The sequence below is a fragment of the Bombus huntii genome, chromosome 1 (assembly GCF_024542735.1).
Source record: "Bombus huntii isolate Logan2020A chromosome 1, iyBomHunt1.1, whole genome shotgun sequence".
Taxonomy (NCBI): domain Eukaryota; kingdom Metazoa; phylum Arthropoda; class Insecta; order Hymenoptera; family Apidae; genus Bombus; species Bombus huntii.
This window is the reverse complement of record NC_066238.1, coordinates 7,921,788-7,944,311: the sequence shown is the minus strand read 5'-3', so window position 1 is coordinate 7,944,311 and position 22,524 is coordinate 7,921,788. Positions and strand designations below refer to the sequence as shown.

The window sequence follows — 22,524 nt, the reverse complement described above, 5'->3', positions numbered from 1 at the left end:
CGTACACGCTGTCCTCCTCCACCACTAACCCCCTCCCCCACCTCCTGGTCGGGGTATTTAAACTTTTCAAATTGAAATTGTTTTCGATATCCAAGCGAGTGCTCTCGAAAGAGAGAAAGGGAGAGAACTAGAAAAGGAGGAAGAAGAAGAGCAGAGTTCGAAGGACAGCAAGTGCGCACGCCTCCGTTCGATGAATTTTCCGGTGGCTTTAGACGGCTGAGCGATTCTTCAGCATGCTCTTTACGTTTTTCAACCCCATTGCAAACCTCTTCTATCCTACGGTCCTTCACTTCAACTGTAGTTTGAACGTTTTGAACACTTTACTCAATCCATGACCCACGGTATATTATGTCCCGCACTAATTACGACGTAATTCGGAAAGTTACCGCGAACGGGATTTTTGCCACTCGGGCCGCGCGTATCTACGTGTTGTTAGCCACTTCGAAATTCCAGCAATTTGCTGCATCCACGGACCGGTTATCTCCCACCGAGAAAGTCGACGCTTCGCGGCTGGCTTTCGTCGCCGAACAAGTCGAGTGCCGCTCGTTTCGCGGTCGAGTGTCTCCGTTCGAATTAAAATCCCTGTAAAACTGCCTGTCTCCGTCTCCCTCTCCCCCTCTCACTGATTCCCCATGGCCGACCTCTTCCTAATTGACGTCATAAAGACTGACTTCTGTCCGTTCGTCGAGTACCCTCGCGATTTCATTGTCGCCGTTAACGCGATTACTTTACGCAACTGCTTGACGCCCTATTCTACCACTAATTTCTCTATTTGGACCGTCTGTAACCATCTCCACGAATTTTTGAAATTGCACAAATTTACAAGATATTACCCTGGTTCTCTCTTTTACTCGGGTCTTAATCATTGCAATGCGCATTTATCATACAGATAAGAAACGTGAAAGGCTCCATTTCGATTTGACTATAGAAAGAAAAACAACGAAAAATGAAAAAAGGGAGAAGATTGGGTAGCAAACTCAGTTAGCCTGACAGCCACGTAGCACGCGCTCTTTTCGCCCAGCGATAAATTCCAAGTCTGTTGAATCCTAATTAGAATCTGGCGCTTATCTCCGGCGCCAGCGTAAAATGCATAGGAATGCCTGATCCTAAAAACAACGAACCGGTCACGTTCGCGCGATAAACTCGATCCACGTGGTTGTCCTTTTGTAGCCGTGTGTTCCCGTGCCGCTCGTCCATCTTGCCACCGCGAAACGTTTTTGCCACGCGACGACTTATTTTCCAATTGCACGGATATACCGAGCGCGGACGGCGTCATTGTGCCCGATGTAGGTTGTCAGGTTGGCGACGTTCCCTCGGTGCACGGTCGACCGGCAGTCGCATAACAAAGTAGCGTAAAACAATAGTGCGTGTTTTCTCTCCCCTCCAATGTCTCTGTTCCGCAGGCATTCCTGTGTTCTCGCTTTTCTCCGCGACGTATCTCCTAGATATTCCCGTCCCTATTTTTTCCCTCCTTTATCCTATCAACGTGTTTTCATCTTTCTCTTTCAGTTGTTTCTTTTACCTTTGCCCCGATGCGAGACAACACACAGTCGACACAATGGTATCACACGATAATGGCGTACACCGCTTCTCTCGCAATAATACCCGCGCTGTCTGACCGCGTTAGGCTGAAACTACTGACATTCCAATCTCTGCAGCAAGCTGACTAATAGGGATTATATGGGTACTTTCCTGCAACGGAGATCTCACTATATTGTATCTATTATAATGTTTAATTTACTAATCGAAAGCAGAACGCACTGACAGCTGCGCGGTTTCTGTATCTGAAAATCGGTATTCATCGCGTTTCGGATTTTCAAAGAAAAGGTTACGGGTGGGAATATTGTGGGGTACGTCAGAATGAGCGTAGTTGCTTCTGCAATATTGATTCATTATAACATAGTGAAATATGTATACATACAAACAAGCGAAATACATTTCAAAGCTACAGACTGAAACAAAATTTCAATATGAATAATATACAATTGAATGTGAAATTGAATAAAAATTGCATCAAATTAATTTGTATTATTCCAATTTCCTTTTATTTTTATTATTTGTTTCTATTAATTTCCAATCTTTCGCTCAGAATTACGACAATAACCATTGACACATCACGAAGCAAAAATGAGTATTCCATCCTCATTCAACCACCCCATTCCAGTCACCATCCTATAGACCAAAGCATCGTCGTCATTTTCTTTCTTTCGATGCGGCGTATAAATAACTAATTTGAAATCCTGTCGTATCGAGAAAACTTTGATCAGTTTCTGGTTGCGCACAGCATCTGTATGATGGAAAGTCGAATGCGGCTCAGACGCGGTGCCCAGCCGCGTTCGATCGCGCAAACCATGCATACTTCATGACTCGTGTTTACAAAGTTTCCTTAAACGTAAGCCGCGAGATCACGTTTGAAATTGGTACTTTGTGCCTTCCCGTTTCACGCCGTTCCCTAACGTAGAGTGTGTTCCAGCCCGTGCGTTGAATATTTCCACCGACTGAATATTCCGTGCGAAAAATGGCGCGCTCGCCTTCTTCCTCGAGCGCAAACCCTAAGTTTTCCCACTGATCATCGAACAAAGTTGCAGCGATACGGAACTCTATCGCGATGGCGGCTGTAAACGACGATTAAGAAACGGAGCGGAGAAGCAGAGTCGTGGCCAGGACGCATTTAAATTCCGTGGACGTCCAAAGTTGGCGCGGAAACGATCCGACTGGACTTCAGCCCCATATCTTTGCGCGTTAACGCGACCCAGCTCGCCGCTTACGTACGAACGTGCACGCCAAGAAGTTACTCAACTTTTGATACGCGACGTTTCGGGGACTTCCTTAATTTCCGGCTACGCGGACTCTTCCGGATGGCGTTTTACTCGACAGCAGACAAGAGTTCATTAAGGTTTTAAGGGCCGACGTATATTCTGCGAAGAGACGGGACACGGCGGGTCGTCTCCCAGCATTGCTGAAACCGACGTTGGATCTTCTGGATAACGTCGCCCGGGCGTGGAAAATATTCCAGTTGCGACAAGAGGGATAGTCTAAGTTTAATCTTCCTGAGTTAAAAATCTGTGTTTTATCTTCGTCCCAACTGAGGTTCAAAAATAGCTTGTAATTTTCCTTTGTCTGGTGGACGCTTTTGATAGATCGCTGATTGTCTAAAGACAGTAAGTTCTCTATGCATTACTCAATTCTCTTATTTTTTTGAAATAAAAAACGTGGAAACCGGTCGATCAAATTAGATCGAAAGCGACGTTTCAGCGACGATATCGCAAAACAGTGAATACCGTGACACTTCAAAGACGAAAATTAGCTCTTTGATCGGGTTTGGAAACGCCGGACCGAGGTTCGTCGTTGGTTTGTTCGTTCGCTCGCGACACGATTTTCGAGCGTCTCGCCGTCGACTGGTAAAAGAGGTCGAGGCGAGAGAGTATCGAAGAGAGGCAGCGTGTGGCTCGAAAAACCGCAGCCTGTGAAATTCGACGCTGAGGTAATTTGAGAGCCGTGAGAGGGTTGTCGGGCCAAGGGATAAGCAGGGGACCAGGTTTGACGGTGGTTGGTGGCAACGGCAGCGGCAGCGACGGCGGTTGGGGGTGGAATTTCGGATAGACTGGTGGGTTTGCCGCTCGGGTTTCTAAGTTTATTAAGTCCTACCGCGACTCGCCTTATCTAGCTCTCGGAGACTTCGTCGTCATCCACGCTGCTTCCTCTCCCTAACCTTCCACCGGTGTTCGTAACCCTGTCCCTTTTTCCCCTCTTTCTGGTTCGTGCTTCTTTCGTTCTATAGCCCAGCACCAACCGTAAATTCATATCTCGAATAATTTTCACCCGGACGCAGAGCGGGCGACCTGGCTAACGGCCAGGATTTCTCGTAAACTCTACTGGCTACCCCGTAGCTCTCTCGCTTCTCCCGTTTTTTCACGACGCTTCACCTCTACAAACCCTCGAGTTTTCCACGTTTCTCTCCTTTGTTCTTCTCCGCTGATCTTACCTCACGCGGAGAAAAAGCGCTCTTATTCTTTACCTCGCCTCCCACCGATTCCAACCGGATATCGGTTCGCTCGGTTCAATCGTATTTCACCCGCAGACACCACTGGAACACCCGGCCGAGAGAGCCAAACGTAATGCCTCCCTTTGAGACTTTTCTTTCGGCTAACTCTCGCGCGTCCTTCGCGATAATTTTCCCCCATCGTTCGTCGTGCGAGTTATCGTTCCTAGCCACCTGGTTTTCTCCTAGAAAAAGCCAAATTGTTTTCTTTCGTTTCTCTCTCTTTTCGTAGTTCCGGGCAATATATCGATATATACGATAATTCCCAAAACTAAAGTGTATCATCATGAAACGGTTGCGAATTAAAGAGGGCTGCTGCACTCGGGAGAGCCGTGGTCGGATAACAGCGGCAGTTAGGCGAATTAAAACCGCGCGACCGGCTAAGCTCCTTATCGTCCGGTATTAATTCCGTATACACGCGCATATTTCAAGTTGATCGTGGTAACGAGCTTCGGAGGTAGATCGAACGAACGAATCGAACCGCGCGCGTGGCTCTGGAAACGCGTTGGTTCTGCGCCGGAATAATCGCGATACTTCCGCTTGTCGCACGGCCGAAGGGGGAAGCTGCGTTCTGCCTCTCCTCTCCGCTGCAATCTCTGCTAACGATGTTAGTCGAAGGACGCGCTCGTTAGCGTGACACGATTGTACATGCCGCCTCGATTGTCCTCGCCCTGTTCGGGGAAAGCATTACGTCAACCTGGACATCTTCGAAGACGGAGGCGGAAACGCCTCACAGCCCACCCCGTAATGCGTCCCTCGAGCAGTTTCCTTACGCTCGACCGAGAGGAAACGGACGATAAGGCGACGATTCGCGTCGATCTGAAGACCCATTCGTGTTCCCTTTGGTTTACAAGGATACCATTCTTTGAAAGTTCTTTGCAACCTTGACTTCTCGATGTCTGAAGTTATTTACTCCAATTTATATTTTACTTAGTTTTGTCTTGTAAGAAGAGGATGTTTCGGATACTAAAGTTCTTTTGTTTTTACAAGGGTAGGTTTAAAGGAACACAAGGACGACAGGCTGTTGCCTAGGATACTATACCCTAGAATTTTATGCCTTCGCAGAATTCCCTGTACGGTGTTACACTGCGGAAGACTATTTCCTAAAACGTTACCCTCTGGAATACCGTTCCGTAGAATACTTAAGCCCTCAGGGTATCATCCCTCGAGTACTGTTCTCTGGGATACTGCTTCCTAACGTTGCTCTTCCTAGATGAGTATCCTCTGGAATAATAACCCCTAGAATGTCCCTAGAATATTATGTAAATCCTGCTTTTCCTTACAAATCGACGTATCGTTTAACTTCCAAGGTGCATTGTATCTTTCGACGTTTCCTCAGCTCGGCATCGTCATGCAACATGCGCCATGGAAAAGGATCACGCATACGTCATCATTAGTGATTCCAGAGCTGAAAGAGCGCTTCTCGAAAGAAGTAGTAGCTTCCGTGGGTCTCATCCGATCGGCAATATGCCACAGGAATAGCACCCTCGGGATTGACAAGCATTAGTATTCCGTGAACACCATGGTCTACCGTACCTCCTGCTGTTTTCCGGTTCGAATTTGCGCGTGCGTGTTCCGTTCATGTAATGGCAAAGACCCGATCTCTGGTGCGGTGGTAAAATATAAAACATTTTACCTCTGGCCTTTGCGACCTGGCTTGGCCTCCCAAAAGCAAATACAGGCTCAAAGGGAGATTGTATAACAACCGGGCTTGAAAAAGAAAAAATTGGGAAATATTTATGGCCGCCGGCCGTTCGTCGCAACGCGAGAAATCTTTCTCTGCCCCCGCTGTCTTATCGATGTCTCTTGAATGGCAGCGAGACGTTGATAGATGGAATTTTAAATACTCTTAGTGGAAACAATAAAGTTCACTCGCGTGTACTATGTTCCTCTTTATATCGTGCTGAAGGTTCGATAATAGTTGTTGAAGTATACATTGTATTTAGTAGTTGCTTAGAAGTAGGTTAAGGGGCCTCGATCTCTAAGTTCCAACAGGGTTGAATTTCGAATTAATTTATCTTCATTACGATCCCTATTATATTTCGATAATCTGTTGTACTGGGAAGTTCTTAAATATACTCTGTTTAGGCTTAACCTAAACATTAACTAAAACAAAATGAATGGAACAAACTATAAAACTATAAAACGAAGAAGATATTATAGACAAAATATTCTAACTATGTTTCCAACAACAACAATAAAATTTCAATGACTCCAAGAAGACAAATTTCAAGAATTCAAATAGCTCAACCAGAAAGTATAGTCGTCTTTCAATTTCGAAGTCGCCATAGGTCGAAGAGGATCGTGGCAGAGGGTGTATCAAGCATACGCATCTCCTAATCCTACTCTGCATATTAAGCGATCCTCGGTGCCACCCCGTAGTCCCGATATCAAGTATTCCGTCCCGGATAGACAGCGTCGGCACGTCACTCATGAACTCCATGCCGTGGCATATGCCGATGATTGGCCGCCGACCGTCAAACTCATCCCTCGCGTTTCGATCCTCGACCATGTGTGCGCACCCTTCCGTGTTCCAGACGTGTGTAGGTGGCACGCGAGCGCGCACACGTCACCAAGACGAACGAGCGTCGTCAAACATTTTGATTTCTCGCAGCTCGATGATTTCTCGCCCCGTTGAGCATAACGATCCGTCGACGTATAACAAGTTTGCATCAAGAGCGTCCAGCAAAAACCGGTAATGTCTCCCCGGAAGTCACGGTACGGCTGGTACGACGTGGTCGAGTTTCTTCTAACCGTTTTTCCGCTAGCTTGTTTCCAAGTCCAAATTTGTCGGTTCTTGTCGGGTGTTTTAGAAGCAAGTAGGGCAGATGCATTTTGGAAATTTACTATAGCAACGGCAAATTGTGTGTAACTTGGGGAACGTTGGAGTATTTTAGAGCGAAGCCTCGTTCTGATTAGTTAAGAATTTACTTCGAGCAAGTTGAATCAGAGTAACTGGGCTATTGATTAATCAGGAGAAAATTCTAAAAAGAATATTGCGTTAATACGTTGCCGAGTTTTAAGATCACATAGATATATTCTTATAATCAGTCGAATCGGAATCTTAAAGGATTTTGAATGAAAATCGATAGTACGTTAATCCGAGTTATTAAATCGTTCGAAATTGCGTCGTTCCTGAAATCTCACGCAAAGACAGATTCTCGACTTTATCGGGAAATCTCCGCACGATCGTTACACGGCTTCGTCAATCGCGCGTGACTCTCGCAAAATATTACCAGTTACTTGGCCGACTTCAAAGGACTGCGCTTTAATGAAAATCCCGAAGCTCGCCGGTGCGGCAATTGCGCGTTCCCCTTTTTATCCGTGTACCAGCGCTAACATTGACATCCCTTCCACCGGTTTTCGATATCAGAATTCTCACCGTTAAGTAGCTCGCCTCATTACGCAACGTCTTTACCTTCGACTTAATAAGCTTGCCGGGGGTAGTCTGACGCGCAATTACGTTCTTCCGCGTAGTTTGCTCGCGTCCTGCTCGTAACTCACGCTACAGCCTCAGCTCGCCGGGCGTCCCGCGGAAATTTCGCGTTTTCTCGTTTCGCTCGTCCCCGATCGATTATAGCCCCGTCGAGTCCCCATCCTCACGTTCTCCTCCCCCACCCCGTCCCAGCCGCGAGGGGAGAGCCGGGTCCCGTGTGCCAACCAACGACGACGATTATTTATTTATTTTGTCCTCCATCGACCCTCTGTTTTCCCTTTTCCCCCCATTCGGGCCACTCTTGAAGCGCACTTCGTGCAGCAGAATGGGACACGGTCCGTGTTCGCAATTTGATGGCACACGGTCACCCACGCGGTCGTGACACGTCCAGCCTAATGAACCTCGCATGATAGAGTGTGACCACGAAGCAGCTAGCTAACCAACCTGACTGAATAAAAAAAAATAGAGGAAGGTAAAAAGAGAAGAAAAATGTACGCGAAGAGGGGTGGGATAGAAAGGTGGAAGAAGGGAGGACGGCGGTGAAAAAGAGAGAAAGATAGTCGATCCGAGCGAATCAAAGAGAACGAGAGCGATAAGGAGGGAATGACACGATGAAGAGAGAATAGAGGGACAGATGGGGACAAGAAAAATGAAAAGCCGTCGACAGTGATTAATTGCATCGCGCCGCGCGACGTAACGAGCAATTAATTATTATCGGGTAATCAAATTGGCTGCTCTACTCTCTTCGCGTACCCCACCTCTGATTTACCGTCTCCTTCTCTTCTCCTCTCTCTCTCTCTCTCTCTCTCTCTCTCCTACTATCTCTGTGAAAGCGGCACGCTTTTTCACGCTGATCTCGTACGCGTCTCGTATTCGTGATTTTTAATTAGTCGCGTGCATCGAGCCGATATCTCGCTTCGAGCGCGAGGATACCGGGCGCGTTTTCACACGCGAGCTGATCCTTTCATCTACCCCAGCGGGGTAGATAAAGTTGGTCACGCTGAACTTTTCCACCCTGCTCTGTCGCTTATCGCCGATCTCTCGATTCGAGCCTTCTCGAGCCTTCCATCTCTATCTACTCCCTCGTTACGTCGACGAACCGTGATCTTCTTATCGGCGAAGAAATCGCCGATAAATATTATGCAAACGAACGATCGACTCTTCCCTCTTCTCGATTCTAACTACTCGGTTCTCTCTTATATCGGTTCGCGAACAATCCACCGCGGCTCCTTTGATTCCGATCTTTCCTCGCTTTCTCGCGATTAGATCTTTTAAAACGATATTGACTAATTTTTGTACTTGCTCTCCTTTCTCCCTCGCGTCGATGCGATCGACGAGGCACGTTGTTTCAACGTGTGTACGTGCACGGGTGCACGGTGCTCCCAGTTTTCTGCATGACGCGTGCCCCTTAGGGTGGACTTGCGACACGCAAGCATGCAAACGAACCTTATGAGTCAGCAGATCGCAGGGGTGCAGCGCGCGCGCGCGCTCGCATAAATTATCCACAAAAATTGCAAAGACCCGGTGAAGAAACGACTGTTTGCCGAATCGAATCGATCGCGTGTATGAAGCGACTCGACGAAACCAGGTTCGACCAGTGTCGAAATTATGCTTGTAATTCCGCGCGGATTTTCGTGCCGCACGAATGCCTCGTAATTCTGCCGCGTTAAGTGTAATTGCGCCGGTATGCGGGGAACAGTAGTGGTTGTGCAGGTGCAGCTCTTTGTACGAGATCGTCGAACGCTGTGTGCACGAACAAGCCTCGGATCGTTTGACGAGATTTTCCTGTTCCTCTGCCGCGTTTACACAGTGGAACTCTGCGCATTATAAAATGATGGCCTGTTAATCGAGACCTGCTCGTCCTATATTCGTTAAAAATTCCTCCCTTAAAATTGGAATTTCATTTGTCTAACCAAATCGCTAAAAAAAAAAAAGAAAAAAATGTGAAATGGCTTTTTGGCAAAATTTTATAGCAGTGAGCTTTCTAGGGAAATTCTCTAAAAATTCTTTCGTGTGGAATTATCGCATGAGAATGTATAATATAACCGTTAAAGGAAACCCTCGTTTCCGAAGCTTTGACTTCGCGATAGCACCATTTCAAATTTTACGCTCCCCGTCCTTTCTCCGCTTCCTTGTTTGGTCCGAGGTAGAAGCCGCGGTCGAATGCGCTCGGTGGTTGCCCGGCCGGCCTGAAATCGGGGAGGAGAAGGAGGCGACGAATTCAAAACGAGCTTGCCGGAAATGGAGAACGAGCTTGCCGGAGAATGAATCACGTTTGCACACAGTCACAGGAACGCGTGGTCGCGCGCGCGAATTGTCGGCGTCTCTCGGTCCCGTTCCAGACAAATCCAATTATTCGAAACGAGACCGCAAGCTTTTACGGTCTCGTTCAAGCCTATCTATTTATACGGTACGCTCGGACCCATGGGTTGGGGTGGAAATGTACGGAGGGCTAGCGGTTCCCTCCCTCTTCTTATCCTTCCCGTCGGCGCTCAGGGGGTGGTGGAACACACGCTCGAAACACACGTCCGTTTCCCTTTCTTCTCGTCCCCCACCGATTCCTCGTTTTCAGCTGTTCCACCAACGCGTGCTGTCTCTTCTTCTCTCTTTCCCTTCCGTGAAATTTGGACAGTGTTCGCGTGTACGAGAGAATGATTCGTTTTGTAGATCGGAAGACACGAGGATGAAACGTGAAATATTGCCTTTGGAAACATTGATGGATGAGCTGTTTTCTTTTTTTTTTTAATCTAATAAATAAAATAATATGAAGTACGTCAAAATTATTTGGACATTTAAATGGAAGAGACATTTACGATTTGAATCGTTTCCTATTGTTTTCTATAATGTCAATATAAGTTTGACATGTCCTATATTTTTTGAAACACGTTCGAGGTGTATGTATAAAACTTTCTTGTTTTATCTTCCCCGATTCCCCTTATCGAACGTGACGCTTTCACCTCGAAGAGCAAACGAACGAGTCGTAGTTCCATGGCCAGTCTATCTAGTATTCGCTGGCTGATCCAGCGTGCTCTTGGTGCACGTGTAACGCTAGCCGGTGTAGTGGTCGACGGAGAAGGGGCTCGTGGCAGCGGAGCGAATGCACTTAGCTGTAATCGCGACTGCGGGCGAACTGCAAGCGGCGCGTTAAGCCGACGACGGCCTCAATAGCTCGCTTCCGTGCAGGCCAGCCGGCGTTATTGCCGCCTAATGGCGGCTGCCTACCGGCTGCTAGCTCGCGGACCCCAGGACGCCTTTAAATGGCCAGGTTCTCCGGCTAAACGAGGATAAATGTCGCCAGTCGCTGGAACCTTAATCATCCAGGGAAACAGCGTTCGCGTAGTACCTGCGCTCTTCATCCTATCGGTCTTGTATCGGGTCGAAAGAAGCGACAGGAAGTCGTTACATGTTGCGATTCTCGTTCGCGCTCACTAAGGATAAATACGATAACGTACTCGTAAACTATGAGCACTTAGTGGTATCAGTTTTTGCAGTTTGGTGATTATTTCTGTATTAGCAATTCCTGTCATGTCAGCAGAGTTGTATCTTTTGCGTTTTGTAATATATTAGAAGTAGAAGTGATGAGTGATCGAAGACAGATAAGACCGTGTAGGTTATATCATTGATTATAAGTGAATAGAGATTCAAAAAACACACGTGAAGATTTTCGAAACATGATATCGTATGAAGATTTAGCTGCGCGTGATAAAAATACGTATTGCGCGCGTGAGATCTTCAGAAATGAACAGTTTTTAATCGTAATCAAATGCTCGCCATTTCGACACCCACTTTTTACAGCGCTATCGATTTTTTCTTTACGATTCTCGTCCCTGGAAATTTCGTGGCACGATCCATTTAGGCTAGTACACTGCTGGTTCCAGGATCGATAACTAGTCGGCGAAAGTTTCCCGAAGGGTCGAACGTTTCCCGCTGCTATCGCGTTAATATTTCAGCCGTGTGTTTGCGATCGCCAAACAGTCGTGCGGGTTTGGCAAGCAACGTGCCGGCGCGCGTTCGATCGAGCAAGCTCCGACGCCCGTTTGTCGTGCCTCGCGTCATTTAATGAGCCAGGAATTCCGAGGATTTTATCGCCGCTACAGCCAACGTCCCTCCGCTCGCGACGCCCTCGTACACAAACACGTGCTCGCATTTTAATGCAAGCGTGCCTACCGCGTTTTGCATCGACTCGATCAATTGTTCATTTCACCGAGACTTACTTTCTTTTCAACATGAATCTTGACAGTCGCGTTCCTTGGATTGTTGACCTATTTTTATTATTAATTCTAATTCTAATTAAATCAATTTTCTGTTCCATGGCTTCTCTAAATATCTATTCCCATCCACAAATTATGTATACGCAAAATGCTCAGACGTTTGTACTATTTGCAATAAAGCAAATAGAATATACTGAAACGACAATCGTAATCGATAGAAAACAAAGCGAGGATCCAATGTTCCTTTTTCTATCTATATTCGTTCATCCTAACAGGACTACGCTATCGTAACAGTACTACCGTATCCACACAAAAGTACATTCAGTTCTCTCAACCCACCTCCTTTCACCCTACAAACCCATGCCTCTTCCCAGCTACCTCCATTTTCTCTACTCTGGAATCCCCAGGCTCCATAAAAAAGGGAGAAGGAAACATCTCTAACCAACTCGCTCTATGAATGCAATCTTCGTGGAACAGGTAAGACGCAACCAAATAGCATAACGCGTGGCTCTGTATACACGCGTCCCGCTGTTTTAACGGAGCGGATGCAATATGGTCCCGATGGGATTGCTCATGGGGGTTGCATCAGCCTCCACCAAGTATGTGTGCACCCTGGTGTTCGTGGGTGGAAAAAGAAGGATCAAAGGTAAGGCCAGCGGCCTCTCGTAATCCTGACGTATATACGAGGTTATGTACACGAAGAATAAGGGACCACCAAGCGAGTTCGCCTCCATTTGGCCGGCTGGCCGATTGTCCAGCCTGCCGTTATTACGGATACACCGGATAATGTATCTGGATTTCTACCTCCCACAGACCCTCTCGCGCTCGTACGCACGTGCCTCTATATCAGTAGTCGTAATAACGCGGCTCGACCCGGTACATCGATCTTGATTTGCCCTGCTCCCGGACGTCGTGATATTTGCTTTTAATTCTACCGTACAGCAGGACACGCTTGTTTCTCAGCATGTTTCGCGAATGACGATTGCCAAACGAGATTTGGAATGGATGATTATGTTTGAAAATGTATGTTTGGTTTGATGATGTTGAAGGTGGAGGAAATGTGTGAAGAATTTTGTTAGATGAGGTTAGATGGTGTGACGCGTGATTGGAATGATAGATTATTAGAATGGAAATGTAATTTCTAAGGCTATTAGATAATGAATTGTATTGCTTGAAGTTGCACAATTCCTAGCAATCTATATTCGGTACAGAATCGTGTCAAACGAAAAATATGCAAGTGGAAAAGGTTGCGAATATTTTGTTCGTGAAATTAGCAAAAGTCGTCTCTAATCGAGGAATTAGATTTTGTATTCAGTGTAAATACATGTTTCTAATGGTCGAGTCTGATTTGATCTATCTTCTTGCAATTGTCGTGAACTCGGAACAGTTTCATTCTGGGACGTAAAGCGCAAAGTGGAACCGCAAGCGTCCGTTGTGTTGTTTAATTAAAAAAGAAACGTTTGAACTGAGCCCTTGACCGAACCAACCGCTATTGGTTTATCTCTTCCATTCCTCGGTTTCGCACCGGTGTACACAGAACGGAAGGAGAGAAGGCGCCACGGAGTCGAAGAGTTAACTAAACATGGGAAAAGTTGGCTCTCGCCTCGATTTCGAACGTGAGCTGGTGTAAATACCAGCCACTGGTGGTATTCATTAAGAATTTCCAGGCTTGTCCTTCTTTCGAACGGAACTTGCGAATTAAAGCCCTCCTTCTGATGGAAATCCTGCAAAAGAAAACGAACAATTTATAACAACTTCTTGTCTCTTACTAGAACGGGTATTCTCTCACTATGATCAGAAATTGGAGCAACGAGAAAAAGGAAACAATATGCAGAAGCTAATTTACAAAATTGCTAGAATTAGTAAAAGATAATTTATAAAATATCCAATAAATTAAAAGAACTCTCAATTTCTGAAAAGGAAGAGAAGAATTTATAAAATATCCAATAAATTAAAAGAACTCTCAATTTCTGAAAAGGAAGAGAAGATAATGTAAGTACAAAAGCGTATGACGAGAACGTGGTTGAGCGCTGATCCACGAGGATTTTCTTGTACGCGTAGAATCGCGCGTTATAAATTTTCCCTCCGTCTAAGAAGAGAGCCACGCGAGACGGTCTCTGGTCGCGTTCCATTCGGCTCAAACTTTCTTTTCGCGCTCGAGAAAGGGCATGAAACGGCAGTCTCTCATTCTCCCGGGCTACCAGCGAGCACTCGGTCAGACACCCCCGGGATTTCAGAATATGTGTACAGAAAACGCGCCACCCCCTCGTTCGCCCTGCTTCAACCCCCGAGGCCGGAGGTCTCTGGGCTTCTCTCCGTTCTGGCTGAAATGGCCGGCGTGACAAGGCGCGGCACAAAGGAAAACTTTCATCTACCACCCGCTACGGAAACAGGGTCGCCGGTCGTGGCGACGCAACGCGCGCGCCAAGAAAGGAACGAAAGGTTTATTTTTCAGAAGGGAGCAAGAGCCTAAGATTTATGTATACTCTCACCTGCTGACGCTGCCACGGTTTTTCTTCGGATTTCATAGCAGGCCAGAACTTGGCCCGATCACGCAGACACCATTCTTAGCCCGGGATCGATGGACGACCGGTTTGGGAAATAAATTTTTCGAATAACGGACGTTGGTTTAATGTGATCCGTGTTTAGGAGAGATAGATGTGTGGGATGGTTTTAGTGTCGTGTAATATTGGCTGGATTGTGACGGTTGGATATGTGAGAGTAGGATGCTAAATGGGAGTGATAATAAAGATGGATTGCTATGCAGGAATCTTGCGGACGAAGCATGATGGAATTTTTGTGTTGGAAGAAATAAAGGGATATTGCAATTATATAGAAATATAGGGGACGTATTTAGGTTTGTTGGCGCTTGTTTCACTTTGCTCGTTATTTTCGTTTGTTTATCCTATTGCTTATATTTGATGGAAATTGCGGTGAAGAAATATTTTGTGTAACATCAGCGTTTTTATCGCTGATGTCTGTAATGAAAATTATCGTGAAAATATTTTCTAAAACTTCAACCATCGTCGTACGTGCTTCCTTGCCATCTGCAAATAACACAGCAACGTTGAAGTTAATCCGTTCCAAAAAAGCAATCTTCCACTCACTTACGAAGAAACGGGAAACAACTTGAAAGTCGAGAAACTTCGTGAGGTTTTTCGATGGTTCGCATCGAATCTCTCGGCGGGAAACGGCGATTTAAAGAGACGACGTGGACCGATTTCCGCGTGGAAAGTCCGTACACGGACACGTAAGAACGGTTTGCGGTCTTCGACTAGTCCTCACTGCTTGTATGTTTCGTTTGATGCCCGCTCACGGGTAAACTACGCCGAACAAATCGCGAAACGGCTTCTCGACGACTTTTCCTGCTATCGACAACGCTAAAAATGGAGCTAGCCGACTGAGAAGTTTCCTTTAAGGTCGCGCCGCTGTGTCGCCCTTCCGGATGCCATTCGACGTGACTGCTTAATATCTCTCCGATCGCATTTTGATCGGATACGTGTGCGTTTTACCGATCGAGAGCCTGACTCGTTGCCGAACAGATGTATAAATAAAAATGGACGTTGTTCGAATTGTTGGTTAAACCGCGCTGGGTTTCTTTTCGCTGAAAATTCGGATAGAGAGACTGAAAGTCTTTTAAAAATTGTTCCTTTTACGTTCGTACAAACGTATTTACACGAGTGAAAACCGGTTAGGTGAGCCATGGATTTCGTCAGAAAAATTCTGTAATTTTGCTTTGCGCCGGAATCAAAGGATGGCAAAATGTGAAACCAGACAGAAGAATCTTTTAAATTCCATTTCCAGGAAAGCTATAGTTGATGTACATTGTGATCATTATTCGCATCGAAATTATACTGTTTAAAATTTTTTAAATACTTTCGCGAGGCGCAATAATTTAAAAAATATATAATAGAAAAAGAAGATAATAAGCAACAATAAATCCAGGACAGTCAGTAATACTTTCCATTTTCAATACAATATTTCCTCGGTGTAATAAACTTTCAAAACGTACGCTGAAATGTTCCATAAAATGTAACCATAACATTCTCAATAATACAGTTTACGTTCTTTGAATTCACTTCCAAATCCTTCCGTTTTCGCCGGCTCTTCGTGGGAAAACTAACAATTCCAAGCGAGGATATTAAAATTCCGGCACGCCGGTGTTTATTAATGCATCTGCATATTTATAGATATCGTAAATGCGCGCTGAGAGCAGCTTGTTCAACGCCGGCGGCACGATACCCCTGGGCTCGGCGTGCTAAGCAATAGGTCGAAGCTTCTAATTAAAGGTAAATAATCGCGCGGCCAGCTAGCGCATGAATACGAGGCCGTAGGGAGCTCGTTTGCACCCTGCTACGGCCTGGTTTGACACTGGCCGGAGGGTGAACACACAACCGATGACGGGTGACTGTGTTCCGTGGAAACGCGAGCAACGCCAGGAAATTTCCTATTCTCTTCCTCCACAAGTCATCCTCTCGTGTCCCTTCGTTCTACGATTTGTTTTATATCATTATAAAAAAAGAAACGCTACGCTAAATATACTATGTGTTTCAGGAAAAAAATATTCGATCTTCAACTAGATCGCATTACTCCAATTTGCAACCAGTATTTGACATTGATTCGTTCCATTCTCAAAACGAAAAAGACCGATCGTTTGGTGGACAGAGATGGAGGGAGAAACGGTACGAAATTACGAGGCTCGGTGTTTTCCCCTACCGGAAACGTGCGACGTTATCGCGACGAGTGGGAACCTTGTTCCGGGACCGCGTATTGAAATATTTATTCAGAGTGGCAGTCGGTTCGTTAGACACCGTCGAGCGACACATTGACGCGCCGGCCTCGTTATTAAATTTTCATGAATCTGTGGAATGAACTTACAAATGGAAGAAGCAAAAATTCGTTAATTGAGACAAATCGCTGAACAAACCCCTTTACCCCGAAACACATGGGAAACGAAAAATTCGACAAACAATCGAAGAATCGCCGGACGCGAAACGAACGAACGCTGGTATACGAGTACCAAGTATGATATTCACGTGTATGTACACATACGTATGTATAGAGATACATGAACGTAAAATCCAGCTCGTTCGCAGCCTTCGGGTGGCGCTTATTTTTCCGGGACGCTTTGGGGCGGTCGTCAGCTGGCAGTCGACCGGTTATCGGTGGTCGGGCCGCTTCGAGTGGCGACGACCGGTTTCAATTTGCAGGTCAGGTTATTTCGTAGGTTCGAAATGGCGGGCGCACAGCCGCGGTCCGGACCGGCTCTCGCCGGCAATTTGCAATTTCCTGCCAATTCTGCTATCTCGCCCCGATGTACGCGTGTAGCGAGCCGCGTATGGCAACACACACCATATTTCGCCAAGCCTTAATTTAGGAGCGCCGAACTCGCGTTATCCGTGCGCATCGGCCGCTTGCATTACCGGGCCCGGTGTAACCTAATCTCGGTAACGAATTCGGTGAACGTATTTCCCATCCACGATTCCGAATTCGTAGCCGACTACGGGGCTAGAGGTTTTCAACGTGTCCACCCGGCGCCAACGAATTGTCTCTCCTGTAATCAGTCAGAGAGACGAATAAAAGGACGTTAATATATGCAAAACGCGTAATGTTCGGATACTCGAATCCAACGAGTTTCGCGGTCGCAAAGAAACGTGATTTGCTGTTCCATGGAAGGACAAACATTTGTAGAGATTTCGAAGTAATCAGCGATCCTCTGGTTGGAAGAAATATGTGGAAGTAAATCAATGGACTTTACCCAGTTTTACGATTTCTTTTTGCTTTTTGGAAGAAGAAAAGCGTGATTATGGCTATGAACGGAATACGGAGTGTTACATTTGTTTTTAACATCAGAGGAATAGTTTGGATAAAAATTGAAAGATGTAGAGAATCTGCCAAACCAATGTGAAATATTTACAGCAGCGACGTTAATGTATTCACATCGGAAATCGCAAAATTTTCGTTGCGAGTATTTGACAATCGTTTGACAGATCAAGTATTCATGCGTCACAAAGTAACGGCAGCGAAATGACATTTTGAAACACGAAATAAATCCATCACGGTAGAAGAGTACATAAATTCGCAGTCTTAGAGAAAATTTGTCGCGTCAATGCGAATGAAAGCATAGAGAATTGTATTTATTCGCTATAGCGCTATTAATCTGTCATCGTGAAATTTTCAATGACCATCGCGAATATTTCACACGGGGCTAGGGAATTGTTCGAATACATTAGGAAGTTAAGAAAATTCAAGACGTCATACTTTTAAATTGGGAATCATTTGCATAGAATTCTGTGTAAGTCGCGGAATATAGGTTCGCCGAGGAAAATCTTCCGTGAGCACGTACAAATGGTTAAAGACTAACTCGAAATGCATTTGTGCCGTTTCTCTGAGCAATATCGTGCGAGGATACGTTCCGCACGCCATGGTCCACTAAATTCAGAACAATTGGAAATAATTATAGGTCGTTAATGTCGAGAGAATAATAGCGACTGTATTACGGAATCGCGGGAGAGAGAGAGAGAGAGAGAGAGAGAGAGAGGGAGTGGTTGGAGAAGAAAAAAGGGGAGGGAGGAAGGAACTGCAGCGCGGAATTACCTGAAAATGGTTGCCATTGTGTTGAACAACGTTGTAGCATAGTTTTGTTGTGGATCCTCGGCTTAATTCTACGCCGTGCGTTAAGTTCAGATAACAATGTGTTGGTGTGGAAATTCGTATTGGAGATCGTTCATGTGGATGAAAGCACGAGTCGTGATTTATTTCAAGCTTGATGGGATATAGAATGTATTTTCACGCGTGATATTCAAAGGATGGTGTTCCAAAAAGCTAAAAAATCCATAGAACAAACGAATAAAAAAAATATCCGTTTCTTGGTCGATCACATTTCATTTACATGAAATCGCATTTTATGAAATCGAATGTTGATTACATAGTAAACGATATCGTTTGAAAATAACCGTTTGGTGAATGTAACGCAAGACTCATTCATTACCGGTGCAATCAAGGGCGGAACGATATGCGAGAAGCCGGAAGACACGGAGTAGAGTCAGTCCGATCAAAAGCCATGAGCCACTCCGGTCGGATATGAGATTCGATCCCCCTATTCTTCTCCCCTTCTGCGTAGTTCGTCCTCACGGCTCGACGATCAAAATAATAATTACTCGACGTGTCGTTACTTTCGATTTTGTCGCTCGGCTGGACAGCTTTGCGTCGCGTTCGGCGTTGATTATTCGACGCACGAAAGAGCACCTTTGCGCCGGAACTGACCGAGCGTACGCCTCTTTTTAGCCAGTCGATATTAATTAGAACGTTCCGTCGCGAGTGACTGTTCGTTTTCTCGCATCTACGCAAGCGACAGCACTTGATAATAATTACCGCCTCGTCGATCGATCGGTCGAATGATCGATAAAATCTTCGTCAAGCGAGACGATTGTTTCGAACTTCCATGGTCAATTTCTTTACTTCGATATGCGAGAATGGTAATTAAATATATTTATGATAAATAGTTCACAATTAAACTATATAAATACTCGAATTTTCTAAACGTTAAGTTAATAAAGTAAAAGCTTTTTCTCTATTTTACCTAACCATTTTTGCACAGCCAACTTTACTTTTTATCAGTTGAAGTTACAACGTGCGAGAAACGAGCGTGAAGCAAAATTTAATCGTTTTTCTCTGTCTTTTTTTTTTAGGTAAGCGCTAATTTTCACCGGTTTGGCTATTCTCTGCCAGTGTTTTCCGCAATGGCCGCCCCAGGGAGTTGGTCAGGCAACGAGGAGTAGCGGATAAGAGGACGGCGGGAATCGCAGGTATTCTAGCAAGCTCCTTTATTTCTAATTGCATTTCGAGTTAATGGAATACGCATAATCGTCCACCAAGTTCGTGGAATTCGAGCGAGATTCTACAAAATTAAGCGCGGTTTTCGCGTGCCCTCTTCCGCCTACGGATCACCAACCCGTCCCTAACGTAACGTGCACATACGAGACGCATTCCTCAGGATACGTACGCGTTCACGATTTTTACGCTTGAGTTTGTCTTGCTTTGTGTACGTTTGTACGTTTTGATCTATTAGATGGTGCATGCTGAATAGTTAGATCGTAGGAAAAAAGCACATACTCAGGGGTTGGAAAGAGTTAAAGAACTTACTATATACGTTTGAAAACAGTCTCTGCTTTGTACATTCTATGTGTAAGGCTAAGATTCTCAGGAAAATGAAATAGAGTTCACAAATTTATCTATTAAGCTCGCTATATACGTAGTTGAAACGATCTTTCGTAAATTGCAAGCGACAGGGTGACTCTTTTTCGGAAACAAAAGCGCGATGCTCGAGCCTCGTTTCAATTAGCACCAGTTGCAAAATCGCTCTTTGAAGAGCGTGTAACTTGGAGACTTCGTACCGAATTGTTGCTTTCACAAGGCTCGAGAATATTCCGTGAGCTTCTGGTTTCAACACGGGCATGAATAATAACTGCGAAGATCAATGGGATGCTGCAATTTTGATATTTCAGGGAGACTGTAATCTTCACGGAACGCTATAAGTGTTTTCGTTAATGCGATGATTAGTACGAATCGCGACTGGAGTAAGACCTCCAGAACCTGACTGAAACGCGAGTTTCTATAGGTTACGAACTTTCCAACATTACGATTCGAGTTAGTTTAATAATTAGATGGAATGTCGGGAACATTTGAAAAATGTACGAAAGTCTCCCATGGAAAAGGTGAAATTTTTTGAAAATCAGCAAGCACGGGAGAACTATGATTTCGCGACACACGGTTATGAAAGAGTCATGACATGGATAAAATGTGACGCTGGAATTCGATCCGCGAAGTGTGAAATTAGTCGTTGGCCGCTTGACGCTTGTCTACCGCGAAATTTACATTCCTCCATTATCACGTGTCTAAATTTTCAGACTACGTTCGAAGTTCATAGCGACGTCTCATTAGAGTCAGTCATTCCAAAATTAAACGTTCCAAAAACGAATAAACTTTTGCATTTAATTCTAGTGCCCGTCATATACAGATCACGTTTGTCCCAGTAGCGTGTATTTGATTCTGATTTAACGTAATTATAAACGTAACGATATTTCATGTAAACTCTATAATTCATTCGATATTGTTTATCGAAATCCATTAACAATAACCAACGAAAAGGTCCAAACCTTCGAACGCGATTTGCATACTCCGGATGCGCGGATCCATTGTTGTTTCGAAACAAGTATATGGAAGCTATCACATGACCATGCACTTCCAAACACGTAGCTGGCCTTTTCCGGTTCGTAACGATGGCTACTTGTGCGGCCATTTTCCGACAGATTCGTATTTCATTGGTGCGCACCGAATTTCGATGTTCCTTTTCAGCTGTGCTATAAATACACTCCCCAAGGGGAACAAAGAAACATGGCGTCGCTTCCGGCGCGTCCTTCGCGAACCCTATTAGAAAAGTCACAAACGATAAATTTTCAAGGCTGCATCGAGTGCAAATTTTCTTCTTCCTTCGTCGGTTTATACAATTTATCTTTCTCTCTTTATACTTGCATATTTCTGTAGAGTATTTTGTGATCTTTCGCTACTTCGTATCGTTCTTATCGTAAAAAAGAAAAAGGCAGATTTTTATTATTCGAAAAACCATGGCGATTCGATCTGATGGTACGCAAATATAGTGGTACGCACAATGGTATACGCAATGATACATGGCAGAGATTCTACGATCGAGCGTGAGAGAAGATAAACCGAGTCTAAGAGCACCTTTCCTTTCAGCGGATGTGTTTAACGTACAAACGGCGAATCCACGTTATCTTTCGCCCCCTTTTCTTCCAAGTTAAACATTTACAACCGGAGAAGGAACGCAAACGACCATGGATGAACGCCTGCTCATTTCTTTGCCACTCTCGTATCGACGAGCGCACGTGGCCATGACTAAGAATCGCCTCCTTTCCAAGATTTTCATTGCTGTGTATCAGTGCGAAACTGTAATTTTCCTCTTCGTATGTTGCTACACGGGTATTAAGGGCGATAACGGGTGTTCCGCCGGATAAAAGGAACGATCGTTCGCTTTGATACTGAGCCAAGCCTGTATCTGAATCAAAGATCATTCGTGCATTGGTTTTACCAATGGGTCTTTGGACGAGGACTTACAAATGATTCTAATTTTAACTTCACCGCTTTCTACGTCATTTAAATTGAAACGGTAATTGATTTTACCCCGGAATATCGAAAATCGATCGATTAACCTTTCAGTGGCGGACGCTTAATTTTATTTCGATCGTGGCATTTCTTGCAGTAGCTAAAATGTATTGACCAACGGATAATGTACAAAAGTAATTTATAGCAGATCAGTGGCCAAGCTCGATGCAAAATTAACCGCGTTTAAAGAAAAACTTCATCGATTTCAGCATTAAAACGATAGCATCACGGATTCACTGATCCATAAAACATGCAGGTGCGCATCAAAAAATTACGACACGCCTCTCTATGAATTCGCATCTCTCGCGTACCATTTATATTCATCGAATCGTTCTTACGGACTCGCTATGTCCCCAGATATCCTATATATCGCGCTACGTAACCTGCAAAAACACGGAAAGAAAGAAACGGAAAGAGGGGGGAAGAAAAAAAAAAGAAACGATCGGTCTTCGGAAAAAACGCGGAAACTGCACCACATTTTTTTGCAGCGGCGTTATGCAACGATACTGCGAACAGATTGGTGAGCATTTGCAGGCCTTGCCAAGCAGCTTCTTCCTCGCAGGAAAAACGAGCACAAATTACTCGCCACTTTTGCATAAGCGTAGACGTTTCGCCGCGCTGTTTGCTCGCTAGGACCATTTGGTTAAAAGCAC

General features: G+C 45.1%; 1 protein-coding gene across 4 annotated transcripts in view; it reads left to right on the top strand.

Moving 5' to 3' along the window:
- The window catches only part of LOC126867308 (Krueppel-like factor 6), a 275,511-nt gene that overhangs the window by 156,144 nt on the left and 96,843 nt on the right, over nt 1-22,524 (top strand). The window contains exon 2 of one of the 4 annotated variants that reach the window (XM_050621689.1): nt 19,381-19,497. The exons of the other annotated variants lie outside the window; for them this stretch is intronic. The gene's annotated coding sequence lies outside the window, so the exon portion shown is untranslated. The remainder of the gene's footprint in view (nt 1-19,380; nt 19,498-22,524) is intronic. 4 annotated transcript variants of the gene reach the window in all.